Below are 18,638 nucleotides of genomic sequence, written 5' to 3' on the forward strand. Positions count from 1 at the left end.
CGACAGTAGTTCTTGGCGCTGGAACCTCCACGGGGAAGTGCTGTGTCTCTGCTGCCCCCCCCCCCCCCAATGCTGCCATTATAACAGCTCCTCCAGCGCTGCTTATTCTCAATAGAAATTTACTGAAGCAGGTACGGCAGATATACCAATGACAAAATGAACTAACCACAATATGCCACGAGACAGGGAAAGAAATAGTAAATATAAAAAACTATTCACAGTTCCAGTCTGCATAAAAAGGCGCTGTTTCAATCGTGCAGAGAAATATTTTGGCTGTCTGTAAGGATCTGTACGTTCTCTCCATGTCTGTGTGGGTTTCCTCCAGGGGCTCCGGATTCCTCCCACCCTTCAAAACATGCCGGGAGTTGTAGATGTAATTGGGAGCATGGTCTCGTGGGACAGAAGGGCCTGTTACCTTGCTCTATATCTAAATTTAAAAAAAATTAAAATATTTTGATCCTACAAGTACAACCCGACTTAACAGTGTCCTCCGGTCCTCGGAACAATAACGTGCAGACTCAATTCCAGGCATAACACACATACAGGCAAACGCAGTATGCATATACATGTATAAAAATAAATAAATTTTGTTTTATCAATAGAATCTTGGAGGGCTCGTGTGAGCAGTCGTTCAACAGTTTCACTGCTCGTAGGACTCAGCCATTCCTCAGCCTGGTGGTGCTGGATCTTTCCAGATGGGAGTAGCTGAAAGATGCTGTGTGCCGAGTGGTAGGGGTCCTCGACAATTTTGTGAGCCCTCTTCAGACAACAAACCTCGTAAATCTCTTCAATGGGGGTTGGGGTAGGGAGGTGGAGTGGAGTGGGGGGGGGGGGTGTCGTGGTGGAGGAAGAAGCCGGGATTCTCTTTATTTTTTTTGCTGCTCTTACAGTCCTGTGGATTGATCTCCGATCCAGTGCTCTACTGTAACCATACCACACTGTGAGGCAGCTGGCCAATTCATCCAGAACTCCAGCTCCCTCCCACATCTAAAGACATGAGGGTTGGTTGGTTATGTGGCTATTATAAATTGCTTTGAATGTGTTGGTGAGTGGTTGAATTTGGGGGAGTTGCTGGGAGTGTGGGGAGAATGGCATTGGATTAGTGGAGGATGGGTCAACATGAAATCAATGGGCTGAAAGGCCTGTTTCCATGCTATGGGACTATTATGGAAGGTACAACTGTGTTAACAAGCACAGTTACGTTTCGGCAAAGTCAATAAAGAATACTGCATCTACCATTTTTATGATTAAATTTTTAATACCTTTATTCCACATTGAAAAAAACCATTAACATTCACAGCTGAAAGCACGCTGGGCATGAAGAATGTATGAAGTATTGAACTAAAATTAATTGCTGGATGTTGAGGATGGTAAAGTGATTCACTCTCTTCTGATGACGCTCGAGAAGGACAGAAAGGTGCGGATTAAAGGAGGGTGGGAGAAGGGGAGTTGGAAGGAGAGGAAGGGAAAACAAGTAGAGAAAGGAGAGTGAAGAAATGGTAGAGAAGAGTGAGGGGGAAATAATAAAGGTGCAAGTTCAAGTACAACCTGATGAAACAGTGTTCTCCAGGCCTTGGTACAAAACACACAGACACACAGCCAGACATAGCACGCATACAGACGAAATATACGTGCAGGGCAAGTATTCATATATAGAAATAAATATTGTTTAGCGTGAGCCATTCCTTTGCTCGTTCAGTGTTCTCACTGTCCAGGGGAAGAAGCTGTTCACCAGCCTGGAAGTAAAAAACGGACAGTAAATGCTGGAGGAACTCAAGCCGGTCTCACAGCGACATGGGAGGCAAATATGATGTTTCGGGCCTGAGCCCTTCTTCTCCAGCATTTCTGTGTGCATTTGAGAACAATCGCGGCGTCTGCAGATTGTCGTGTTTCACTCAGTCTGGTGGTGCTGGGTTTGATATTCCAGAGATCCTCAAAGGGCCGAGAGTGGAAGGAAAGGAAAGGTAGACACAGTCAGCTGAGCTTGTTGATCATGTATCCACGTGAGACTACTTGTAAACCGAGCTCACCAGTGATGGTAAATTATTTACCTGATCATTATTATATTTCAGCCAGCAGGACAGCATTCCATCAAACCATTTTCCGAGCGGAATCCGTTGGTCTGGACACCAATCCATTACTTCTGGTAAGTGTCCAGCTGCCAAAAGTCTCTGTGCCAGGCAGTCAGAGATGAAAGAGGAGGGATGGGAAGAATTCACCCATTCAGACAGACCGGCGGAGAGTGATTTGCCTCATTTATCCCAATCTGCTCTTAGCTCCTCCCCTGTTGTCCTTCCTGACTTTGGGCTTCCCGGTCACTGAACGTAAGACTGGAATTTTTTCTGGGATTGGCTCTGGCTCAATCAGGTCCAAAGACTGTGTGGCCACGTTCCTGCCCCCAGGGCTATTGGTGCTTCCAGCCTGCTGTTGTTGTGTAACTGAGACCGGGAAAGTAGCAGGAAGGTCCCTCACCCGATGATTTAATTTTGCGGTGAGGTTACATTGGTGATTTCAAGTTGGATTTGTGTGTCTGAGCTCCAGGAACTCGAGGAGAAGCAGAGGGAAACACACTGGCCATTCCAGGTCAGGTCCTTCACTGGCCCAATTCTGGCCAGCTCTTGTTTATTGACCCAGTACTGGAACTGCATGGAACCATAAAGGTTTACATTCTAGAAACAGCCCCTCAGCCCAACTTATCCAGGGTGACACATTGTTCGAACTAATTTGTTTCCATGGAATTCTGCCACCAAGTAACTGGTTACCTAAGAATTAAAGGGATAGCCTACTTCTAAACCAATGAACCTCATGACCTTTAAACATGACCTTTTAACCCCGCTTCTTACCTCACCCTATCCATGAACACTTCCTTGATCTCACTCCCTGAGTTATGATAGCTCACAATCTATGACCTCAGGCCTCACCAATGCCCCGAATTGCCGCACACTCTCAATCCACTAATTTAGCCCAGATCCGTGACCTCACGCCTCTGACTCATGACATCACTCAGTCCATGGGCTCGTACCACACCCAGTGGTCATGGCTTCAATCCCAATTCTTGGCTTGCCCTCAACTTTATTATTTCCATGAACAGCTGAAGGTCAATATTACCTATAATTCCAATGTTTATGGAGCCACTTGTCTAACATTTCAATGAGAGAAGATATTGAGAGAGAGGGGGAGAGGAGGGGGAGAGGAGGGGGAGAGAGAGAGTAAATGTGTGTGTGTCTTTATGTGCGTGAGAGAGCGGGAGAGAGAGAATGAATGTGTGTGTGTGTGTGTGTGTGTGTGTGTGTGTGTGTGTGTGTGTGTGTGTGTGTGTGTGTGTGTGTGTGTGTGTGCGCGTGCGTGCGTGCGTGCGTGCGTGCGTGCGTGCGAGAGAGTGTGCTCCAGAATTCACCCTAATGTTGGAACGGCACGGTTGGCTTAGGGGTTAGTGCAGTGCTGTTACAGCGCCAGTGATTGGACCAGGGTTCGAATCCCATGTTATTTGTAAGGAATTTGTACAGTCTCCCCGTGTCTGCATGTGTTTTCTCTGGGGCAATCCCGTTTCCTCCCATCATTTGAAACGTACTGGGGGTTGTAGATCAATTGGGTGTAAATTGGGAAGCAGGGACTTGTGGGCTGAAAGGGCCTGTTACTCTGTTGTATGTCCAATAATTGAAATTGATATGAGATACATGACACAATAACTACATTGGAAAATCGATGCCTTTAGAGAAACTTGTCTGGGTTTCTGCAGTGTCAAATTAACGCACACTTTTTATGAGCAGAATTCATCTTTCACTACGCTACCCACTGGTTTAATAAAAGGGTGACCTCAGCAAGACCTTACCAGTGTAGTAGGCAAGAAAGTTGGGTTCAGATTCTCATTTCCATCAGGAGAAGAAAAATCATTGTTAACTCCAACTTATCATATTTGTTTCAGGATCAAAATGGCAGACACAGAGCGACTGAAACGAAGACTTCAGGCACTAGCAGTGAGTGGCAAAAAGAATGTAGCAACATCAAGCTAGTGCAGGAGGGCTTCAGTAGATGGGAAATAATGGCTACTGATAGCCTGCAGGAAGGAATTCTCTGAATGAAGTCAACGGTCACACTCTATACAGTCTGACCTGACCTTACCCTGTGGTTGGGTAATTGTGTTTACACTGGAGTCAGGATTTACACCGGAGTCAGGATTTACACTCAGGCCAGAATTAGTAATGAGGTCAGGGATTGCACTGGGGCCAGGGTTTACACTGGGGTCAGGGTTTACAGTGGTGGGGGGGGGGGGGGTCAAAGATACACTAGGGTCTCTGACAGCTAAATGATGGGGATTGTGTCCCAGATCCTTTCACTTTACTGTTTTCCAGCCTCATTGCAATAGTGTACAAATCAAAACCCTGTTGCTGCCAAAATGGGTCTGAAAATAGATTTAGGTTAAAGCATTGCCTTTAGAGGAACTTTCTATTGCACTCACATACCCGCTAAAGTAATCCCTATGTCATCGGTGCTCTCTGATTAGTAAGGGATTGCTTAAGGTGGGATGTGAGTGGAAAGAAAAGGGTTTGAAAACCACTGTTTTCATTGTACCTCATGGACTCATTATGTGCATGGTTTCATAACTCCAAAGGAAATGGGCCAATGACAATTTTCCTGAAGCAAAATATTTCAGTAACAATTGGGTCTAGAGCAGGGATTCCTAACCTTCCCTTCCCACTCACATCCCACCTTAAGTCTTTCTTCTTTGGCTTGGCTTCGCGGACGAAGATTTATGGAGGGGGTAAAAAGTCCACGTCAGCTGCAGGCTCGTTTGTGGCTGACAAGTCCGATGCGGGACAGGCAGACACGATTGCAGCGGTTGCAAGGGAAAATTGGTTGGTTGGGGTTGGGTGTTGGGTTTTTCCTCCTTTGCCATTTATCAGTGAGGTGGGCTCTGCGGTCTTCTTCAAAGGAGGTTGCTGCCCGCCAAACTGTGAGGCGCCAAGATGCACGGTTTGAGGCGTTATCAGCCCACTGGCGGTGGTCAATGTGGCAGGCACCAAGAGATTTCTTTAGGCAGTCCTCGTACCTTTTCTTTGGTGCACCTCTGTCACGGTGGCCAGTGGAGAGCTCGCCATATAACAGGATCTTGGGAAGGCGATGGTCCTCCATTCTGGAGACGTGACCCATCCAGCGCAGCTGGATCTTCAGCAGCGTGGACTCGATGCTGTCGACCTCTGCCATCTCGAGTACTTTGACGTTAGGGGTGTAAGCGCTCCAATGGATGTTGAGGATGGAGCGGAGACAACGCTGGTGGAAGCGTTCTAGGAGCCTACGACCCACCTTAAGTAAACCCTTACTAATCACAGAGCACCAATGGCCTAGGGATTACTTAAGGTCGTATATGAGTGGGAATAAGATGTCAGAAAAACACTGTTTTAGAGGAAAGGACAAACAAGTGACAGGTTTCATCTACGTGACTTCCTGACAATGCAGATTACCTCTGTCTAAAATGTCCACCCACCAATCTGTCACTCTGAAGATCAGAAGGGATATGCAATTGTTGTCACTCCCTCCTGCTTCTGCTTTTCCTCAGTAGGACCTGGAAATCGGTCCATGAAACAGACGCTCCTGATTTAAAACAGTGGGAAAAACTCTGCAGGTCACACAGCATCTATGGGAGCAAAGGGTAACCAACGTTTCGGGCCCGAGACCTTCCTGGGGAACATGCAGGCGGGCACCAGAATTAAAAAAAGGTGGTGAGAGGAGGAGGGAGCAAGGGGCAGGGGGAGGGGCACAGGTTAACAGGAGTGAGGTGGGTAAAGGTGGAAGAGGGTGATGGGGTAGTGGGTAGCTCTCTGAATGGAGAGTGAAGGTGGGGAATTGGAGAAAAGGAGACAGAGAGGTAAGGAAAGAGAGAGAGAGAGAGAGAGTTGGAGGTAGGGTTTAATGGAAACTGGAGGTCGATATTAATGCCATCTGGTTGGAGAATGCCCAGATAGAATTTAATAGTAGTGTCTCCAAATTGTGGGCAGCCTCGGTTTGGCAGTGCACAAAGCCACGTGGAAATGGTGTGTGGATTTAAAATGAGTGGTGTGACAGAATATGTAGAGGTGTGTGGGAGATAAATTGGTAGATTTGTTAGAGCAGGTCATACACAAAAAACAGAATTTTTGCAGGAGTTGCGCAGAGGGCTCACAGCCTCATTATGGACTGTCATTTGCAAAAGGCAACAATGTTGCAACATACAGCAGCAGTTTGTCTGAAAAACTTTGCTGTCTGGAAGAGCATGTGATCTTTGCAGGCAGAAGCAGAACAGCTTTGCTCTCAGAGTGGGAGGGAGTGAGAGAGAGGAGAGACACAGACTTCGGTTCCAGAGGGACAAACTGGCAAACTTTGGAAGATAGCCTGGTCAAAGGAGAGGACTGTTACCCTTGGAATAGGTGAAACAGAAAGGAACTCTGTGGTGACCTGAAAGAAAGAGGTTATCATCTGGAGAACCCTGAAGGGGACAACTTTTTCAGCAAGACGCTGGAGTGGCTGTCTTGGATGAGAAAACTCTCTCTCTGAAGACCAACAAGTGTGGTAACCATTTACCTGTTAAGCACCAAAACCTGGTGAACTTTATTAATGCTGTGCACAGTACAAGAATTGCCTGCAACCAGTGAGATTGGACTGAGAACCAAATAACTTTTCTAATCTTATACACACATTACACACATTTGCGCTTAGCATTAGAGGGGCGTTAAGTAGGTTAAGCCAATCAATAGAAATGTTAAAGCTTAATTCTGTTTTCATGTTCATAGATAATTAAAAGCATCTTTTGTTTAAGTAACCCTTTGTCGTGGTGCATGTCAATTGCTGCTGGGTTTTGGGGTCCACGTAACAGTGGCCACTGGAAGGTTCTATTTATTGATGCAGTCAGCGTGAAGGTACGTACACAGATCTCCTAGTCTGCGTTTATAGTCTCCGATGTAGAGGAGTCCCTAATGGGAGCACCGGATGCAGTAGACGACCCCTGCAAATTCAGAAGTGAAGGATTACTTCCCTTGGAAGGACTGCGTTGAGCCTGAATGGCAGTGAGAGCCGAAGTGGAGCGCCTCCTGCTGTCGCAGGGGTAGGTAGCATGGAGGTGATTAATGAGAAGGGAGGATTTGATGAGAGAGTTATAGTTGGAGTGATCCCTGCGGAAGATGTGGCTGGTATGGGATCATGTTGTAGGTGGCGGAAATTGTGGAGGATGGTGGGTGATGAGAAGGGGAATCCTGTCATTGCCTCTCGGGACAGAGGGGATGTGAAATATTTTCCTTGTAGTGTTTCTTACCTCCAGCTCCCCACCCCCGTCCTTTCCCTCTCCATTCAGAGAGCTACCCCATCCCCTTACCACTTCTCTGTGGTTTTCTCTTTTACCCTCCCACCTCTATCTTCCCGTGATCACTTACCAGTGAGCCTATACTCCACACCCTGCCTCCTCTTCTCCTCCCCCCCACCCACCTTTTTAATTAGCTGCCTGCCTGCCTTTTGCTCATAACCTGAAGGCCTGAACCCTTTCCTTCCTGCGCGACCGGCTGAATTTCTCCAGCATTACATTTAAGTGTCTTAAATTCTTGGAAGGGACACGGACTTGCTTCTAACATTTTCACACAAGATAAAGAAACAGAAGTAGGCCATTGGGCGCCATCGAGTGTCCTCCGCAACTCCACCCTGAGCAAAACCATTCTCACCTCTAGTTCCAAGTTCCAGCCTTTTCTCCTGATTAATTAGATACTTATCAATTGCCCCCTTAAACTCCCCCAATGATCGGGCCTCCACAGCTGTGCATGGCAACGAATTTCCCAAATCCACGCCCCTCTGGCTAAATGTTTCTCCTCATCCCTGTTTGAAATTCTAAGACCGTGTCCCTTTGTCCTGGATTCACCCATCAAAAGTACTTTTTATTTAGCTCTTTTATTTATGAATGGCGCAATTCTATTTGATTTACCTTTATTTTACAAAAAAAAGCACAGTAAATACTTCAAATAAAAGTTTGTCTCAACAATCTGATTTAATTTATTCAGCGAGAACGAAAGGCTCAGGAAAGGATTGAAAATATGAAGAGGGAACTGGAAGTGGAGAAGCTCCTGTTGAGGCAGATGGAGGTAGGCATGAAAAACACAAGCGATTTGTTCGGCACTCAGAAGGAATTGCTTCTCAACGTCTCGCCTGTATTTCAGAGGCGATCATTGCGGGAGAGATGGCTTTTGGAAGGATCTTCAGCAGAATCCGAGATCCCTGAACAGCATGATGTGAAGAATGGGTTATCAGAGGCGCAGAATCTGCGGGAGAGCATCAACAGGTGAGATGTATCAGGTCGCCTGTGACGTTGAGTGTCTAGAGCTCATTCGCTTTTTGGGGTAGACATTGACAAATGTAATTGCAAACATTTCTGCTCAGTTCTCGCAAGCTTCCAAAATGTTTCTTCAAAACACAGTAATTGCGGGAATACAATAAACATTTTGCATGATACAACTAGCTACATATGCCACACCACAGAAGTTAAAAGAGTGAATCCAACAATATCAGACAGCTGCTTCCGCTGTAAACAAGAGACGGGAACATTACACGCAATTTGGACATGTACAAAAGTTAAAACTTTCTGTGAGGATTTAAACTTAATATTAAACAGAATTACAAAAGAATAAAATACCAAAATATCCAGAAATCTTTCTGTTAAATGACATAAAAGACAAAAAACTAGGCCTAAAATTAGATAGAGCCCTAAAAAAAGATTTATTATGATAGCAAAGAGGTGCATAATGACAACTTGGAAAATGGAGGCAAGCTTAAAAATACATCAATGGTGTATATAGAAATGAACAAGTGTACTCCATAGAGAAAATTACCCACAAGCTAAAAGACTTTATTTGAACAAATTTGGGAACCATGCATAGAATTTGTTAGAAACCGACAAGTGATATGATACAAGTACGATAAGACTTAAATTTGGACAACACGATGTTTTTTTTCATCTTTTCTTTTTTTGTGTGTTTTTATTGCTTGCTTGTTTTTGTTTTTGATTTCTATTTTAAGTTATGGAGGGGGGGAGAGAAAAAAGGAAATCTCACTGTTTATTTTAATTATGAACACATATATTGTTATTGATATGGTTCATGCTGCAAATAGCAAAAAAATGACCAAAAAACCCCACAGTAAATGCTGGAAGATCTCAACTGGTCTCGCTGCATCCAGAAGAGTTAAAGATATATTCTTTGAGGAGGGGCTCAGACCCAAAAGGTCAGTAATATATTACATAGAAAACACAGAAGATAGGAGCAGGAGTAGGTCATTCGACCCTTCGAGCCTGCTCCGCCATTCAACGAGATCATGGCTGATCTTAAAGTTCAGTACCCCGTCCCCGCCTTCTCTCCTTAACCTTTAATACCCTTATACTGAAGAAATAGATCTAATTCACTCTTAAATATATTTAATGCCTTCCCTCACCTCTTCACTACTATTTGGAGGCCTATATACCACCCCCACTAACATTTTCCGCCCCTTGCTATTCCTCAGTTCTACCCATATAGATTCCGCATCTTCCGAGTTGATATCCTTTCTGTCAATCGTGTCGGTCCCTTCTCTCACCATCAATACTACCCCACCCCCTTTTCTTTCTTGCCGATCCCTCCTAAATATCGTATATCCCGGGATATTACGTTCCCAGGCTTGCCCACCCTGCAGCCATGTTTCTGTAATCCCAATCAAATCATATTTGTTTATCTCAATTTCCACAGCTTCTTGCATTAAGATATAAAGCCTTCAGATTTGCTTTTTTCACCCTCCTTGCTCTTTCTGATTTTTTACTTTCGCTGCCTAACCTAACTTTTCCTGTTTTATCTTTTCTGTCCTTTGCTCTATCATACAGGTTCCCACCCCGCTGCCAAATTAGTTTAAACCACACCCAACGGCTGTACCAAACCTAGCTGCCAATATATTGACCCCTTTTGGGTTTAGGTGTAACCCATCCTTCTTGTAGAGGTCATGCCTTCCCCAAAAGAGATCCCAATGATCCAAGAAGCCAAAACCCTGTCCTTTACACCAGCCCCTCAGCCACACATTCATTTTTCTTAACCTTCCATTTTTGTCCTCAGTTGCACTTGGCACAGGTAGCAAACCAGAGATCACCACCCTGGCTGTCCTATTTCATAGTTTCTGTCCTAGCTCTCTGTAATCCTTTTTCAGTACTTCCTTTTTATCTATGTCATTGGTATCCACATGTACCAAGACATCAGGCTGTTCGCCTTCCCCTTTTAGAATACCCTGGTCCCGATTTGAGATATCCCGACCCTTGCACCAGGGAGGCAGCACACCATGCGGGCATACCTATCTGGCTCACAGAATCTCCTGTCTGTATTTCTGACAATGGAGTCCCCAATGACCACTGCATTCCTCTTTACCTTTTGGTCCACCACGCCAGGCTCAGTGCCAGCGATCTGGTCACTGCTGCCAGCTTCTGTCAGGTCATCTCCCTCAACAGCATCCAACAAAATATACCTGTTACTGAGAGGGATATTCACAGGTGTGCTCTCCATTTTCCTGGTATTTTTCTTCCCTCCCCTGCCAGTTACCCACTTTCCTGACACATCTGGTCTTGGGGTAACTATGTCCCTGAAAGTTGAATCTATCAACTCCTCACTCTCCCTTACCAGCCGTAGGTCCTCAAGTTGCAGCTCCAGTTCCAACTCGTTTCTTAAGGAACTGCATCTGCATCTGCACATGACGCAGATGTGTTTCGCTCCAGAACTTGACCTTGACGATACACCGCATCAGCCGACCCTGAATTAGTAGACAAATTCAACTAATATGGGTAAATGGATCAATTAGGGTAAAAGAAGAAAGCCTGCAGATAAAATGATTGATTTAAAAAAAATACTGGAGAAACTCAGCAAGTAAGTCTTGTTTATTGTCGTCTGCTTGTACATGTACAACCTGATGGAACAGCGTCCTCCGGCCCTCGGTGCAAAACATGCAGACACACAACCAGACAGAACACACACATACAGACAAACAATACATATGCAGGACAAGTACTTTATCTATAAAAACAAATAAATATTGTTTCACGAATATGAGAGTCTCGGGGGGTTAGTGTGAGCAGTTCCTTTGATCGTTCAACATTCTCCCTGCCTGTGGGAAGAAGCAGTTCCTCAGCCTGTGGTGCTGGCTCTAATCCTCCTGTATCTTTTTCCCGACGTGAGCAGCTGAAAGATGCTGTGTGCAGGGTGGAAGGGATCCTCTTATTCCCCTCTTCAGACAACAATCCTAGTAAATCACATCAATGGTGAGGTGGGTGGGATGAGGAGGGAGACTCCAGTGGTCCTCTCTGCCACCCTTATGGACCTGTTGATTGACCTCCAATCCGTTTCTCTGCAGCAACCGTACCACACTGCGATGCAGGTGGCCAAGACGTTCTCGATAGAGCTTCTGTTGAAGGTTGATATGATGGTGGCCGGTAGCCTTGCCATCTCAGTCTTCTCAGCAAGTGCAGTCGCTGTTGCACCTTCCTGACAAGTGAGGAGATGTTGAGTGTCCTCGATACATCACTAGTTAAGTGAACTCAAAGAAACTTGGTGCTCTCCACTCTCCCCACTGCAGAGTTGTTGATGTGTAGGGTCCTCCTGAATAGTGGACTTTATATTGTAAAAATAAAGATAAATAACCAATGGTCGGGCTTGAGTCCTTCAACCAGGATTGAGAAAAATGTAGGCAGGTGCTTGAACAAAATGGTGGGGGCAGGAGAGGGGCAGGGAGAGGAACATGGTCTCACAGGCAGGAGGTAATAGGTGGATAAGGAGGGAGGACTCACCAGCCAGCAGGGGGAAGGGAGGATGGCTCTGTAAATGGAAAGGGAAGGGGCTGGAGAGCTGGAGGAAAAGAGACAGAGGGATGGAGAGAAGAGGGAGAAGACAGGGAGTGGGCTAGCAGAAACCGGAGACATTGTTGGTAATGCCATCCTGTTGGAGAGTCCCCAGATGGAAGATTAGATGTGGCCCCTCCAATTTATGGGTGGTCTTAGTTTAGTTTGCTAGTGCATGAGGGGGTGGGCAGACATGTTGGGGCACATGTGGGGCACAGAATTGAAACGGTTGAAATATTGATCAGGGAAGGGGGTTGGACAACACAGAGGTTAAGCTAGTAGAGGTGCTAGCTCCGGAAGCCTGGTCCAGTCCTGACCTCAGTGAAAAACCTGCACATTCTCCCCATGACTGCGTGGGTTTCTCCGGGGGGGGGGGGGGCTCCAGTTTTCTCCCACATCCCAAAGGCGGGTGGGCCTGATGGTTAAATGGCCACCAAAACATGCTCTGAGAGCGAGTCGGGGTGGAGTGGTGTGGTGGTTCAACCTGATGGGGGGTTTGTTGCTGGAAATATGGGGAGAGTAAAATAGAATTAATGTAGATTGATTGAGGGCCAAAGGGCCTGTTTCTGTGCTGTGTGGCCATATTGCTCTGAGACTAGACCTCTCATCCCCACGCAACCATTTGGTAAGGTCCTAGTTGATCCAAAACTCTGCATCCTTGCCTATCCCGGTGACTTTTTGTTTCTTCATGTGCCAAGAATTCATCCCATCATTAAGTCATACAGGCACATCTCTACTTGAATAAATGAAGTTCCTTGTCATATCCATGAGTTTAATGAGAAGATGTCATGAAAGTTTTACTTGCTGTTGTTTCTCAGATACACATAAAACAAATAACATTTCAGATGTGGGAGGCACAACATTGTGGGCCGAAGGGCCAGTGGTATAACTGTTCTATGTTCTAAGTCACGATGGGCAGAGCGGTTAGCATACATTATTTCAGCGCCAGCTACCCCAATTCAAGTCAGGCGCTGTCTGTAAGGAGTTTTAATGTTCTCCCCATGTCCACAAGGGTTTCCTCTGGGGGTTCCGCTTTCCTCCCACCATTCAAAATGTACCGGGGGTTTTAGGTCAATTGGGTGTAATTAGACGTCATGGACTCATGGGCCAAAATGGTCTTTTACAGTGCTGTATGTCTAAATTTGAAGAAAAAAAAATTAGCACATAAGAGAAAAAAAAATAATAAATATGAAAATAATAAATTTTCATGATCCACCCAGTAGTGAAAAAAATATCAATGTCAACAGCCAATAAGAAGTCAATCAGGATAAATAATTATGAGTGACAACAAACTAGGAAGTAAAATTTCTTATGTCATTTAGAGAGAATTAAATAAATATTATTTTAATATAATTTTAATTTTTTTAATATTTAATATAATATAAATTTAAATAAAAATATTTTAAAAACTGAAAAAGGAGGATTATAGAATGGGAACAGGTCAGTGGGACAAACAAAATGATGGTTGGTGAAGACTAGAAGGGCTGAATGGCCTGTTTTTCTGTCCTGTAGTGTTCTATAGTTTTACCATACAAAATGCTATGCAAAATATAACAACATTTCTTGCTTTTGTTTACATATCTTTTCCTGAGTTTTTTTTGCACTACCAATAGGTAGAAATTCTGCCGTGCCTGCAGGAAAAAAGAATCTTGGGGATGTATGTGATGCCATGCAGTAATATGTAACTTCACATATTAGTTTCTCAGGGTCACAGAAATTGCTCAGTTACTGCATTAAAAACTCAGCCACCATGCTTTAAGACTCAATATTGTCTTTATTGAAGCAGCAGTGGATATTATGTTGATTTGACACACTTGGCTGTCTTTAAACTATGTGGAAGAGCATCTGATCATCTCTGTGTTTAACAGTAAGGGTGTTCTGCTGATTCCATCAATCAAGGCTAATAACTGGGAAGAAAATACCCAGGTAAGGAAGGTAAAGAACTTTTCTGTTCACTCTTGATGTTTTCACAGGAAATGTCTGGAAATTGAGCATTTGGAGTTAACGACCCAGCAACGTAGCTCAGGGTCTCCTCTGGAAGATGGAATTGAGGTAAAAGATTCAGGTTGATGAATGCTGAATAATCCAATCGATGAATTTTGGTGTTGGAGTCCACACTAAATGGAAGCTGCTGCTTTCCTTGTGCCGTTGATGTAGTCAGTATCTCTCATCAAATGTAGGTCCTTCTGCCCATGATGTTGTGCCAACATATGCAATTCTCACCTTTCCATCTCTCACACCCACAATCCTTTATTTTTCTTACATCCATGTTTGCCTACCTAAGATTCTTTTAAATGTCCCTCCTGTACCAGCCTCCACCACCACCCCCAGCAAAGGCCGCCACCCTCTCTGTGTCAAAAAAGTACCTCTGACATCTCCCCTAAACTTTTCCCTTCTGCTTAAATCAATGTCTCTGATATTTGCTTCTCTCATTCCAGAAATGAGGAGCTGACTGGCTATCTAAACTTGTCATAATCAAATATACCTCCATGAAGTCACTTCTCATCCTTTGTCGCACAAAAGCGAAGAGCCCCATATCTGTCAACCTGGCTCTAATCAGGAATAAGTCTCATAGAATGTTTGGCTCATGTGCGCGCACACACCCAACACACACACACACACACACACACACACACACACACACACACATCCATTCACCCATACACACACACCCACACTCAAACCCACACACTCACCCACCCACACTCACATGCAGTTTCTCACACACACCTACACACAAAAACCCACATACACCTACCCACACACACACATACACAACCACATCAACACACACCCACATTCACACACTCACTCACACACCCACGGAGATGCACATTCACAGACATCCACACACACACACCCACACACACACTCACACACACACATTCACTCACACACATTCACTCACACACACCCACGCACACTCACTCACACTCATCCACTCACACAAACACCCATAATCACACACTCACTCAAACATCCACGCACACGCACATTCACAGCCACCCACCCACACACACACACACTCACTCTCACACAAACTCATTCACACACCCACATACACCCACACACACACACACACACTATATTCAGTGTTTTATTTTCTGTCTATTTTTTATCTTGTTCCATATGTCTCCTCCTTCACTTCTCTAATCCAATGATAACATCATCCAATTTGAAGACGGGTGCCGAGTTCTCAAGCAGTATCACCAATGACTCGTGTCTAGAAGATCTGTGTTGTTGTTAATGAGCTTTCATTTTAAATTATTGTTGATTTTATTTATAATTCTGTTGGTTATCTTCTGAACCTTGGTGAGGATGATGAGTGGTGGAATGTATTCCATCTTCTCCTGTGTCTCCTCTCTCTCTCTCTCTCCCCACTTCCTTCATTCTCCTTTCTCAGAGCCAAAACGACCTCCCTACCCCAACCAATTCTCACCTTACCTCATCATATTCAGTTAATACCTTTTCTCTGTTGGTCTGTACCCCTCTATTCTTCCCCTTTCACCAGCCTTTTAATATAGGCCCCTGCATGCTTTTTATTCATACCTTGTGGAAGGGCTCAGGCCCGAAATGTCAGTGATATATTTTCATCTCCATTGGATGCTGCAAGATCAGTTGAGTTTTTACTACAATTGCAGTGTCTGCAGACGTCGGTGTTTCATACATTAAATTTAGACGTACAACACAGTTACAGACCATTTTGGCCCACAAGTCCGTGCCGCCCAATTTACACCCTACATCCCCAGTACGAATGGTGGGAGGAAACCGAAGCCCCTGGAGAAAACCCATGCAGACACAGGGAGAACATCCAAACTCCTTAAGGACAGCGTGGGATTTGAAAAGTGGTCCTGATCGCTGGTAGCTCAACGCCTTTACAGTGCCAGCGATTGGGGCCAGACCAGGGTTCGAATCACATGTTGCCTGTAAGCAATTTGGATGTTATCCCCATGTCTTTGTGGGATTTCCCCGGGGGGCTCCGGTTTCCTCCCACTGTTCAAAAAGGACTGAGGGTGTAGGTCAATGGGGTGTAACTTGGGCGGCACGGACTCATCGGCCAAAATGGCCTGTCACTGTACTGTATGTCTAATTCCTTGTCTTCTTCCATGGAGCACAATTTTATTGCAGATTCCACTTTTCCTCAGAATTTTCTAAATGTTATCTAATGTCTTTCTCTTGTTCTTGAATACTAGGTGCTCAAGGATACACTGAACAATGGTAAGAATTGCTTTGTTTCTTGCAAAATTCACGTTCCTACCTTCCAATGTCTGTAGGAGGGGCTCTAGAATTACCGTATTTGACGGCATATAGGACCCCTCCATTTTGGTGGGAAATTTCAGGAAACATTAGTTTTAGTGTATCTACAGGACAGAACGTGCAACGGCAAAAATCGTTTTAATAATAATACTGCTGTAATTAACAAGAGAAAACCTTTTATAAGAGAACATTTAAACAAGTAACTATCATGAACAATAATACAATAAAATATCAATGTTCGGTAACAAAGACTTTAATCGTCTTCGCTGCCTGAACATTCATCAGCATCATTACTGTCAAAGCCCCAAAACATCTGTAGCTCTCTCCTGTTGTTTTTAAACGGCTTGTTTCTACACACATCTAAAGGCTGCAATTGGCTCATCAGACCACCAGCCGTCTGGGTTTTCAGTTGGCGCATCTTTTTTTTTAACAGCTTCAGTTCTATGTGCCCTGAACTGATCCCAAAACAGAAGTGAAGGTTTTTTTTAAGATTCCACTAGGATGCCCTTTGCCATATTTTCTGGAAGCATAATTTGATTCCAGCTTTGTCCATCCAGCCTTTTTGATGAACATGAACAAACTCACCGTCTGGTCATTTTTCTTTGGGGTGAGTATTTCTTCTAAATATTACAAATGTTGGCAATTTTGTGACATCACCAAAATAGGAGAGAACTACTGTATAGAGTGTCTTTTCAAGATCAGTGGTTTCATGACCACTTGATATTGCAATATTAAAATTATATTAGTAATAAGGAAATGATAGATTCCATCTGTACCTCTGGATTGATGGACCGACCCAGTGTTTTGAGCACAGACATCAAATGAGGAGGAGGAGCAGTGTTGGAGCCAGAACATAGAACATAGAAATCTACAGTGCAGTATAGGTCTCTCGGCCCACCATGTTGTGCCAGCCTAATAACCTGCTCTTACAACTGCCTGGAAGTTCGCAGCTTCCCAACGCTCTGTTTTTCTTAGTTCCATGAATCTATCTAATTAAAGATCCTATTGTCCCTGTCTCCACCACTGTTGCCAGCAGCGCATTCCATGCCCTCACTGCTCTCTGTGTGAAAAACACATCTCCTCTGCACACTGCCAAGCACCTTAAAACCATACCCCTTCCTGTCAGCCCTGATCAACGCCTCTCATCATCTTGTGCACATCTATAAGGTCACCCCTCATCATCCATGACTCTTGAGGAGGAAAGGCCAAGTTCACTCAACCTGTCTTCATGAGGTGTACTTCCCAATCCAGGCAGCATCCTTGTAAATCACCTCTACCCCCTCATACCTGTCCAATAACAAGGTGACCAGAACTGAACGCAATATTCCAAATGGGGTCTAACCAAGGTCTTATGTACTTACCACATTACCTCATGGCTCTTGAACTCGATCCCATGGGTGTTCTCTGTTACACTGGGGCCCTGTCTGCACTTCTCTAAGGAAGCAGGGAGTTCCACTGGATGTTCTGGCCAGTAGTGACTTCCCATTCAGCAAGAGAGAAAGCCGCCATCACATGGACAGTGGCGGATATCAGGGCTGAACCTGACCCATTCATGCTGTGAACTACTGGCTGCCCCACTGTGTCGCTATGGAGCTATGATGAATCATGAGCGGAACTGCTGCACTGATGGTGTTCCAGGTGTGTGTGGGTGGGAGGTGTGAGTACAGTGTGAGTTCGATGAGGAATCAAAAACCAATTTCAGATAATTACATACTCTGAAATCAAAAGTAAAATTTCATAACTGTTATGTGAAAAGTCATTGTCAAATTGAGAGGATGTTTTGCTTTTCATTTTTAATTTAATGATTCAATTAATATCATTATCATTAGAAGCTGGTGGTTGGAACAAGACCTTTTCTATGGCATCCAAAACAGAAGGTGGTGCAGTGGAAGATTGCAATGGTCCTAAGCTGGTCTTCAACATCAGCGGCCATCACACACCAGAGGGGCTCTCTCAAGTCAATGATGCCCAAGGTAAACTGACACGCAGTCACTCTGGGCACAAGGGCCAAACTATTGGACAAGAAGATGTTGGTACAGAGAATGATCAAAGCTTTAGATGTGACACTGATTTGCAGGAAGGTTCAGGGATGGGAAATGGTGAATCTCACTGTGGAGAAACACTGGATGTCACTACGAGGAAAGCACTGGGCATTGATCAGGGCTTCCCCAGTTTGACTACCTCCTTGCGCTGGCCACAAAAATCTGGGACTCCAGACCAGCGCCGAGTGGAAAATATGCATCAAAGTGGCAGCAGGCCCGAGAATTCCCAGATGAAGTCTGGATTGCCACTGGATGAAAATTCTGAGGTCTGTACGGAGGGGAGAGTGGTGGGACCAGGAGATCAGCCCCCCCTGGAGCCCATGGCATGGGCTAGAGGGAAGCAAGATGCCAAGATTTCCCGACCAAATCCAGAGAGCACACTGGTACAGCACTGGGAGCAGATTGAAGTAAGGTCTGTGCAGCACAAGGAGGTGGAGGCTTGGCAAAGCAGAGGCGATATCTTTCAGAAGAGGATGGACCTCCCC

This window comes from Narcine bancroftii, chromosome 3 (genome assembly GCF_036971445.1).
Source record: "Narcine bancroftii isolate sNarBan1 chromosome 3, sNarBan1.hap1, whole genome shotgun sequence".
Taxonomy (NCBI): domain Eukaryota; kingdom Metazoa; phylum Chordata; class Chondrichthyes; order Torpediniformes; family Narcinidae; genus Narcine; species Narcine bancroftii.